Genomic DNA, 10,288 nt, shown 5'->3' on the forward strand with positions numbered 1-10,288 from the left:
AGATGCCTGAAACCCAACCGAAAATAGAGGTGTAAATCGGTCATGCCACGCGGCATGGCATGATGGCATGCAGGTCGTGCCAGGCCCAATATGATGGTCCAAGTCATACTAGGCCTGGGGTTAGGGATGAATTAAAAAACCGAAACTAAACCAAAAAATTGGTTAATTGAACCGGTCGATTCAGTTTTGATTCGATGTTTTCAAAAAAATGACAGTTTTGATTCAGTTTCAATTAACCATTTAAAAAAATTGGCAGTTAACCGAACCAACCGATATATATAAACAATAATATTATATATTATATTAATATTATATATTTTTTTTGAAAATCTAATAAATGTCGAACTGAGACTTTTCAATTCGGCAGTAGACTCTAGACTGTTCGCCAGTTTGGAAAACTGGTGAATAGCCAGACTTTTCACTTTTTCAGTCCTTTTCCTTTATTTCCCCCCCCTCTCTCTCTCTCTCTCTCTCTCTCTCTCTCTCTCTCTCTCTCTCTCTCTCTCTCTCTCTCTCTCTCTCTCTCTCTCTTCAGTGCTCCCAAAAATCAATGGATCAACGGGCAACGGCCTTCGGTGCTCCTAGCTTCAACAGACCAATGGGTGATGGCCTTCAGCGATCCCAAAAATCAATTTTCTTCTTCGTTCTTCCCCAAGCCTTAAGCTCTCTCTCTCTCTCTCTGTTCTCTGATCTCTTTGTATTTCTTGCACTCTCCCACTCTATCAGATACCCACTCTCCTTGTCTCTAGTTCCATTTTTTTATTTTGAAGTCATAAAAAAACTAGAAAACTGAACCACGGTTAATCGGTCAATCGGTTAACAGGTTGCATCAGTTCAGCTTCAGTTCGGTTAAATGTAAAAACCGAACAAATCGATTCGGTCCAAAAAATCACCCCAGGGTTCGGTTAATCGAACCGTGAGCACCCCTACCTGGGGTTCTAGGTCCACAGGCTAACACAGCCTGTTACAAGACGTGCTCGGCCCACCCGATGAATTAGTTGTTGGGATTTTTTTTACAGAATTACCCCCAAAAGCTATAAACAATTATATAGGGGGTATTTATGTATTTTGGTTTTGGGGGAGAAAGAATGACACAAATGTCTCCCAACATCTATATAACAATTAGTTGGGGGCATTTTGCGTAAAGTGATAAATAAATTTACAATAACTAAAACACCCCTCCCAACAACTAAAAATGACTAGTTTTTAGGGTATTTTGGGCAATTGAATTATTTTCAAGTCCTATAAATAGTCTTATTCTCATCACACCAATTCAACAATTCTCTTAATCTCTTCTCTAGTTCTCATACTCTCTTAAGTCTCAATCTCTTAATTTCTCATACATTCTCTCATTCACTAATTCTCAACTTTATTGAAGTTTCAACAAGAAGAAGGCTTGCTCAACAGCTCAAGTATCTCAAAATCAAGAATAATAGGAGAAAATGATGAAATCAATATTTTTTGTATACTCAATAGTTGTATAGCATTTTTTTCAAATTATTGTAAATTTTGTTTTAATTTTATTTAATTTATTTGATATTTTTAATAATGTCATTTTTTATTTTCAATCTGTTACTATATTGTATTTTTTATATTTTATTAATTTTTTTTCATTTTCCAATTTTCATGTTTCATTAATCCAACCATTGTATGCTTTGTATCATTCAAATTTAAATGAAATAAAATTCATATTTTTCTTCCAATTTGTTATTCACTTTGAGTCTTTGTCTCTTTAACTTCTTATTTAGTGAAGTATTTTTTTTTCATTTCATTATTAGATTTCTTATTTTTTCAAGTAGTTCTCAAAGGAAAGTTAAATAATTTAGTTTTACTTAGCAAAGAAATAAAAATTAAAAAATTAAAAAAATAATAAAAAATAAAAAACAATCTGGTCCAATTTGGCCCATGCCCAAGGCCCGACCTATGGCCCAACCCGGCGCCCATAGCACAACTCAACATGAGCCCGCACGGGCTTGGGCCATGGGTCGTACCGGGCTGCCCCTCAAAAATTATCCCTAGGGAGGGCATCACAGCCCATTTTACACCTCTAGCTGAAAACCCTTATGTAATCCATCCTAGCTCCTTTGAATCCGATCTCCATCAGAGTTCGCGCCAATATCACATCGAACGTAAAAGAAGGAAGTGGCATGTCATATTGTTGTTGTTGGGGAAGAAAAACCATGTCACTATCGCTAGAGAAGAAGATCTACTTCTGTTGTCATTAGAGAAGTTTTTCACAGTCTCTAGTCAAGTGAAGGTAACATATTGCATAATAGTACAAAATAAAATTGTTTTGTTTGAATATAGGGTTTCTTTTTGAACCGACCATAGGATTCTTCGATTTTCCTCTACTAGAATTGTTTGTGTCTATTAATTACATGGATGCGTGCATGGAACATTGTCTTTGTGGTCTTTTTGTACTGGTGAATATTCCCTTTTAGTACTATATTGTCTGAAGTGGGTGTTTCATCTTGGAATAATCTTCTTGAGGTTTACTGTTGTTTATTGTCTTTGATTTAATGTGTTTTAATAGTTAATGTGCCTGTATTTGATTGTTGTTAACATTTATTTGATGTGTTTTAACAGTTAAAGTGTCTGTATTTGATTGCTATTAACATTGTTTTAGGTGAGTATAATAATGACCAATTATGCAGTGTTTGATCTCAATAAAATAATGTTTAGGTTCACAATTTTTTAATGGTAGCTTTTGGTATATGTTTGTTAACTTTGGGCATATGTTTGACCTCAGTGAAATCACTAGTAGAGAAAGATATGTGGCCTTGGGTATACCACCTGTTTAATGTTTATTATTACCTTTGGGTATTTACTAATTCTTTGTTGTTTAAACTTGAGAGTCAATGGTGGGTTAGAGGTCTTTAGATATCCACCTTATCATCAACATTGTCTTCTCATCCATGTCAGCATGAGAGCCAGAGGGGACTAAAATGAATGTATTTACAAATGAGTGTGCCAAAGAATAACAATAGAAAAGAGTGGGTTGTTTCAATTCCTAGTGGGCTAAGTAGCAAAGGGGGAAACAAAAAATAGGGGGTAGGGGGAGTATTTCAACCCCTAAGGGGTGAATTGAAGAAGGGGAAACCAAAACATAGATGGTGGAGAGGGAAGTATTTTAGCCTCTAAGGGGTGAACTAAAGAAGGAGGAAACCAAAACATAGAGGGGAAGAGGGAAGAGTTTTAACCCCAAAGGGCTGAACTAAAGAATGGGGAAATTAAAACATAGAGGGGGAGAGGAAAGTGTTCCATCCTCTAAAGAAGCGGGAAACCAATACATAGAAGAGGATAGGAAAGTGGTTTATCCTCTAAGGGTGAACTAAAGAAAGGAAAAACTAAAACATAGAGGGGGAGAGGAAAGTGTTTCAAAGAAGCGGGAAACCAAAACATAGAGGGGGATAGGAAAGTGTTTTATCCTCTAAGGGTCTGTTTGATTGCTAAGAAAGGAATGAGAAAAGGGAATATTCCTGAATTATTCTTCCTTTCTTGTGTTTGTCTACCAGTAAACAGTGTTTTGGGATGAGAAACAAGAGGGACGTGGGATCCCAAAGTTAAGTGAGTGGGGTCGCACCAAAACAGTGCGACCCCGGTGAGAAAAGAAAAAGCTAAGAAAATTTCTCGGGCAATTCTTTTTGTCCTTCTATTGTCTTTGTCCATAATTTCTCGGGCAACTCTTTTTAATTATGGCATGCAAAGACACAATTAATATATAGTGTTATTATTTTTGTCCTTCTATTGTCTTTGTCCATAATTAATTTCTTTTTTTTTTCGGGGGTGGGGGCGGGGGCGAGGGTGGGGGTGGGTGGTAGGGTGGTTTCTCACATCACTAACCTAATTATATTAGAAATCCCAGATATAGTTATTTGATAGAATATTATTTTGATTTTACTTGCCCCCATATGAATCTCAATTCTTATTGTACTCTCTTTAAAATTGATCAACTCTTACAATATTCTCTAAAGATTAGAATTATAGCAATTGGAGGCAACTTGTAGCAATAGTATATATTAAATATTAAAACTACTCCCTATGGTCAGAACATGCTTTTACAATATTTTCTAAAGATGCATTAGCAATAACATGGGGTAGTGTGATCCCAATCTACACTTTGATTGCTTCATATTCTCAATGTACCTACTAGTTGGTCTTCTACTCTGGCTGGTTAAATTTCCTTACCCATATAATGAAACTTAAGAGTTATCCTTGAATTGAAAGTTGAAATAGGAGACACAACAAAGGAGCAGAGTATTCCTAGAAGCTTTTGTTGTGGCTTCATTTACATCTCTGAATGTGGGTCCAACTTATTCAAATATCTCCCTGTTCAACAAAGCAAAGCTCCTTTGGACCCAAGCCAAAGATATTGATGCTTATCTACTTCAATGGAGTGAAATTTTGAAAAATATCTTCTTTCTCATATAAGAAAAAGGAATATTTCTTTTCTGAACTCAGATTGCATTGTGAGCACCACCAAAAATAATTTGGAGAGGCCCATAAACTATTATGAGAAACTCCTTACAAGAGGAAGAAACCATCTCTTTTCAATTGCCACTTTCCATAGGTCTTCTGGAGGCTGTTGTTTTTAGGTAGAGAAGCCAAAGGGAAATAACAATGTCAGATTGAACATAGATTTATTTACTACTAGGAATTGTGGACAGGCTTGCTTCCTACATTGGCACTTTCTGATCACATTTTAAAAAGTATAATTGCATAAATGTGGTCTCAGTTATCCTCGCTTCTAGATTGCAAACTTATTTATTATTAAAAATTGTGGATAGACTTATTTCCTACATTGGCACTTTCTGATCACATTTTAAAAAGTATAATCGCACAAATGTAGTCTTAGTTATCCTCATGGAAAGGATGAATTTTTCTGAGGCAACTTCATCATCTCATCATATTGAACTTGCTCATGTATGAATCTATGCTTTGAATGGCCTCAATGGTTGCAGAGTCAATTAGAAAATTGCAACTTTTAGCATAGAAAAGGAAGAATGAAGATAATAGAAAATTAATTCATTTAAAGAAACATGACAGTGGGAGCAACTCAAAATAGACTTTTGGATCCCAAGGTAAATAACTAACTTTGTTCAACAAACGGGTTATGGAACATATAAAATCACCATAGCAACAAATATATTCTCCCATTTTCTCATCTTGTCCCCTTATTCCACGGAGGTAATTGATTCTTCTTGCACTGGATACTCTCTCAAAGAGCACATATCTTCATTAAGAACTGTAGATAATGATTTATGGAAAAGAGAAAGGAAAAAATAACATGCAGGGAGTTGCTGATGGTTGAACGTAGAGATTTGGTTATGCACATGTAAATTATGTTGAAACATTTGAGAGCAAGCAACTTGCCATCCCAACATTTAGGGGGTGCAAGTTGTCATAAAAGTAAATTACATGCATTTTTATAGTTTAGCATGATTTTTCTCCTATAATTTTTCTTGCAAAACAAATACTAGAAAGTGGATTTTCTCAAAAAAAAAAATTCTCAGCAAACAAACACATTATAACTAACTGAGAAAATAAATTTTCCTCTTCTCTTCCCAACATTTCTCATCCCATCCTTTCTCAGTCCAATTTTCTCAGCAATCAAACAGACCCTAAGGGTAAACTAAAGAAGGGGGAAACTAAAACATAGAGGGGGAGAGGAAAGTGTTTCAACCCCAAATGATTATAACTAAAGAAAGGGGAAACTAAAACATAGAAGGGGGATGTGTTCCAGCTCTTGTTGTGTTACAAATAGACATGTTCATTGGCCAGGCTTTAGGCCTGGGTTACACTGTGTCGAGCTCAAGCTTCAAGTTAGGCCCCATTCAAATTTTGGCAAAATCCAAACCTGAGCCCGTCTCATAAACAAGTCTAATTACAAAGTCCAAAACCAAATTGCTTGACAAATGATGGAGGAGAAATTTGCTTATATTTGCTAAATTGTTTCTTAGCTTATTGAAGTGTAAATCAACATGAAATTGTTTATGATTTTAGCATTATGCTTGTGTACATGTTTTTCACTAAGATGTCAAGTAATTTATACAGTATCAACATACATCATAGTGGTTACTTTCTGAGCCTACCACCAATGATATACACTTGTGATGATGTATTTGTTAGCCATAATGTTGATGCTGGCTTTTATCATTCATTGAGATACATTTATTGGTGAAAGATATCGGTTACAATTCAATCAATGAGGTATATCATAGGAGGCCGAATGCAGATCTAGATGATGAGTTGGTAAGGCTAAAATGTGACAGGAATATACTAGAGATGTGCAGGGTCCATGAGGATTGTAGACACTTTCATATATGTGACAGACTGTAAGAGGGTTGATGTAGGGTTGCATAGGCACTAGTGTCACAAATATGTCTTTCACATGTTGGTTCATCTAGTGTTGAGCCACCACCTCCACCATCAGGTTTAGTTGATCGTGTGAATAAAGTTGATCTTGGTGCTGATTTTGCCTTTGGGTTTGAATATGGGTCTGATAGAGAGGGTGATCCTAATTTTGACTTGGAATGTAAGGTGAAAGAATAATTGGAAGCTGAATATGATGCTGATGATTGTTTTGAGGATGAGGTTGAGGATGGAGATGTCAACAGGGTTCCTGTTGACAATGTTGAAACAATTGTTTGGTCAGATTTTTTGTCTGATTATGAGCAACCGGAGGAGTTGGAGAGATTATATGGTTCTAATGACGAGAAGGGACCTCAATTTGATGCTTTTGCTAAGAGGCGGATGGAGAATCCACAGTTGGTTGTGGGTATGATATTCTCCAATCCTGCAATCTTCCAAAAGGCCTTAGTCAATTATGCAATCATGGGTGGGTTCGATTTCAAATATACGAGTGGCATGTGCTGCATCCTGATTACAAAGTAGGGATGCCTTCCAAATCAAGTCATTGAAGAGTATACATACCTGTGAACGTGTGTATTCAAACACAAAAGCTACATCTACATGGTTAGCAGAGAAGTACAAAGACAACCTCTGGGATGATATTGATTGGAAAAGTTGTTTACTACATAATGAGACACTACAACAATTTAGGGTTAAAGTTTCTAGATTCATAGCCTAATGCGCAAACAGGCAGACACTTGTCGATATTGAGAGTGTACAAGTTGAATAATATAGCAAGCTGTGAGATTATTATGAAGCAGTTCTAAAGACAAATCCTTGAAGTATAATCAAAATTGGGTTCCATGAGGATTGTATAGGCCAAAGATGTACATGGGAATTTTAGAGATTGTCTGTTTGTTTGGCAACAATGAAGGATGGGTTTGGAGATGGTTGTCGCCCCATCATTAGGCTTGATGGGTGCCATATGAGGAAACCTCATTATGGGAAGCTTTTACATGTTGTTGGGTTGGATAAGAATAATGGAATTTTTCCTAGTAGTTTTTTCAATTGTTGAGGCTGAGGTGAAGGATTCTTGGGCTTGGTTTCTAACATTGTTGAATGATTGCATTGGACTTCAAGAGGAATGTGGTTGGACCTACATCTTTGACAGGCAAAAGGTACAATGATTTACACATGTAAATTTAAATTTTCTTTTATTTATTAACCAGTTCTCATGCTAATAATGTAATGCACAATTTCTTTCAAGGGTTGGTGGAGTGTTTTCAGAGTTTAATGCCAGGGGTTGACCATAGGTTTTGCATCAAACACATGTATGCCAACTTCAAGGATAGGTTCAAAGGAATGGATCTAAGGGATTGCTTATGGAAGGCTAAAATGGCATACACTATGTCAGAGTTTCATTGGTATATGGATAAGTTGAAATGCCTAAATAATGATGCTTACTAGTTGTCAAACCTGTTCACGGGCCGGCTTTGGGCCCGATTTTACACTGTCTCGGGCTCGGGCTTCGGGCCAAGCTCATTAGAATTTTGACGAAAGCCAAGCCAGAGCCCGGCCCATGAACAGGTCTACTAGTGGTTAAGTGTTGTGCCTGCTAATCTATGGTCCAGAGCTGCTTTTGAACCTAGAGCTATAAGTGATAATATATGCAACAACTTCTCCAAGTCATTTAACAAGTGGATTTTGAATTGTAGAGACAAGCCAATAATCACATTAGTTGATATTATTCGGAGGTAGATGATGAAGTTGATTCAAACAAGACAAAAGAAGTTGAGAAGGGACTTGGGGCCAGTGTGCCCTAATGCTAGGAAGAGGTCGGAGAATGCATAGTCACATGCTAGAAATTGCTTCTCAGTATATGTGAGGAATAAACTTGTTCATGGGCCAGGTTGGGCTCGGACCAAGCTTTTACTCTTCATAAATAGAAATTTGTTAGGCTTGAGCCCAAGCCCGGCCCTGATAAAAAGCCCAAAGGCCAACCTAATAGAAAGTTTAGGATTTTTCCCTATTCAAATGGACATTATATATTTTAATTCATATGGTTTTTTTCCCTATTCAAATGAGCAACAGGCCTATAAGATGGTTTTTTCCCTTTCTTTTACATTTTAAAGCATAGTTTTACATTTTTAAATCAAAAAATCTATTCAAATGAACGTAATCCATTTTAATTTCATTATTTTTTTCTTACAAACAAGTGAATCAACAACCTTCTTTAAGGTTGTTTAATATATTCCCTATTGTTTGGTTGTTTCTATACAACTAAGGCAAACCTAAAATAAAACATATGATAATCCATTTTAACTCCTACAAAGAATCCATTTTAATTCCATGTTTTTCTTACAATCAAGTGAATTAACAATCTTCTTTAAGGTTGTTTAATATATTCCTGGTTGTTTCTATACAACCAAGGCAAACCTGAAATAAAACATATGAAACAAGGAAAACCAGAAAATAAAACACATGAAACCAAATAATATAGCTTCATATTCCTACAAATAGCATGACACACTAAAACTAAATTCATGTAACTTCAAGTTCATGTTCCTCCAAAATCATAAAAAAAAAATCTGAATAAGACAAACAAAACCCATAAAACATGTTCTCCATCCATTCTTGAATTCACCAACAATATGGAATATTCCAACTCTCAAGTTCCAAGCCATTCTAAAAAATAAAATAAGAGACCACTTCATTACCCGTATCAAACAAAACATGTTTTAGCCATCTCCATTCATTCTTGAATTCACAAACAAAATTGAACATTCCAACTTCCAAGTTCTAAACCATTCTACAAAAGAAAATAAAAGATAAACTCAATACCCATAGCACGTATATAATTTGTTATCATGTCAAATGACAAATAAATAACGGAAATATATGCTATTATAATACCTAAAACATATCATCAAGTTCAACATTTTCATTATCATCATCACTACTATTCGATCCTTCATCCTCTTCTAACAAGCTTAATCCTGAAGAATCCCTTAACAAGCTTGATCCCCTTGCATACAATTAGAAAATCTATTAGAAAAAATTCAATGAATCATATATTTTAATAAATAATAAATAAAAAAATTACCTAATACAAAGCTTCGTGCACGGAGCCAATCTTCAAGACAAACCAAAGCTTGAATTGTCTTGGATTAAAGTGAATTTCTCCAATGATTGATCACCTTCTTTCCAATGCTAAATGTAGATTCGGATGCAACTATAGAAATAGGAATAGCCAAAATGTCTCGAGCCATTAATGCCAATTCAGGATACCTAATTGAACTCTTACTCCAATACTCCAAAACATCAGCATCTGCCTTGATATCAAAGTTTTGTTCCTCCAAGTAAAGGTCAAACAGAGTTTTTTCACTTTGAATCTTTCTTTTTTAATTCAAAAATTGCTCATAATCGTCAAGCCCATCACCATTTCTCTCACTCATGTCAAACTGACTACAAGATCCAATAAAGGAGGTGGAGGAAAATTTTTCTTTGTATTCATTAAACAAATCATGGAGAGTTTTAATTATAGCATTAACATGCTCCTCAGCTTCATTCCCATAAAGTTTATCAAAACAATACTCCACTAACCTAACCTTGCAACGAGGATCCAACACAGCAGCACAAGACAAAATCATACTATATTCAGCCCAATATTTATCAAATTTCTCCTTCATTTTTCTAACCATGTCAGTCATAAAATTCTGAGATTCCTTACTCACTAACATTAAATGTTTGTGAATCATCCACACTCCCTTGAAGTAAATGTTTGAAATAGGGTACTTAGTGGCAGAAAACATGCAACTAACATCATAAAAAACCTTTAAGGATTTGTGAAGTTTATCCACATTTCCCCATTCTTCTTCCGAAAGTATAAGCATTTTGAAAAAATTATCCCTTTACCCCCAATGTTGTAAGACTTGCT

The sequence above is a fragment of the Nelumbo lutea genome, chromosome 2, assembly GCF_056320005.1.
Source record: "Nelumbo lutea isolate HS-2025 chromosome 2, American lotus-T2T, whole genome shotgun sequence".
NCBI classification, from domain to species: Eukaryota; Viridiplantae; Streptophyta; class Magnoliopsida; order Proteales; family Nelumbonaceae; genus Nelumbo; species Nelumbo lutea.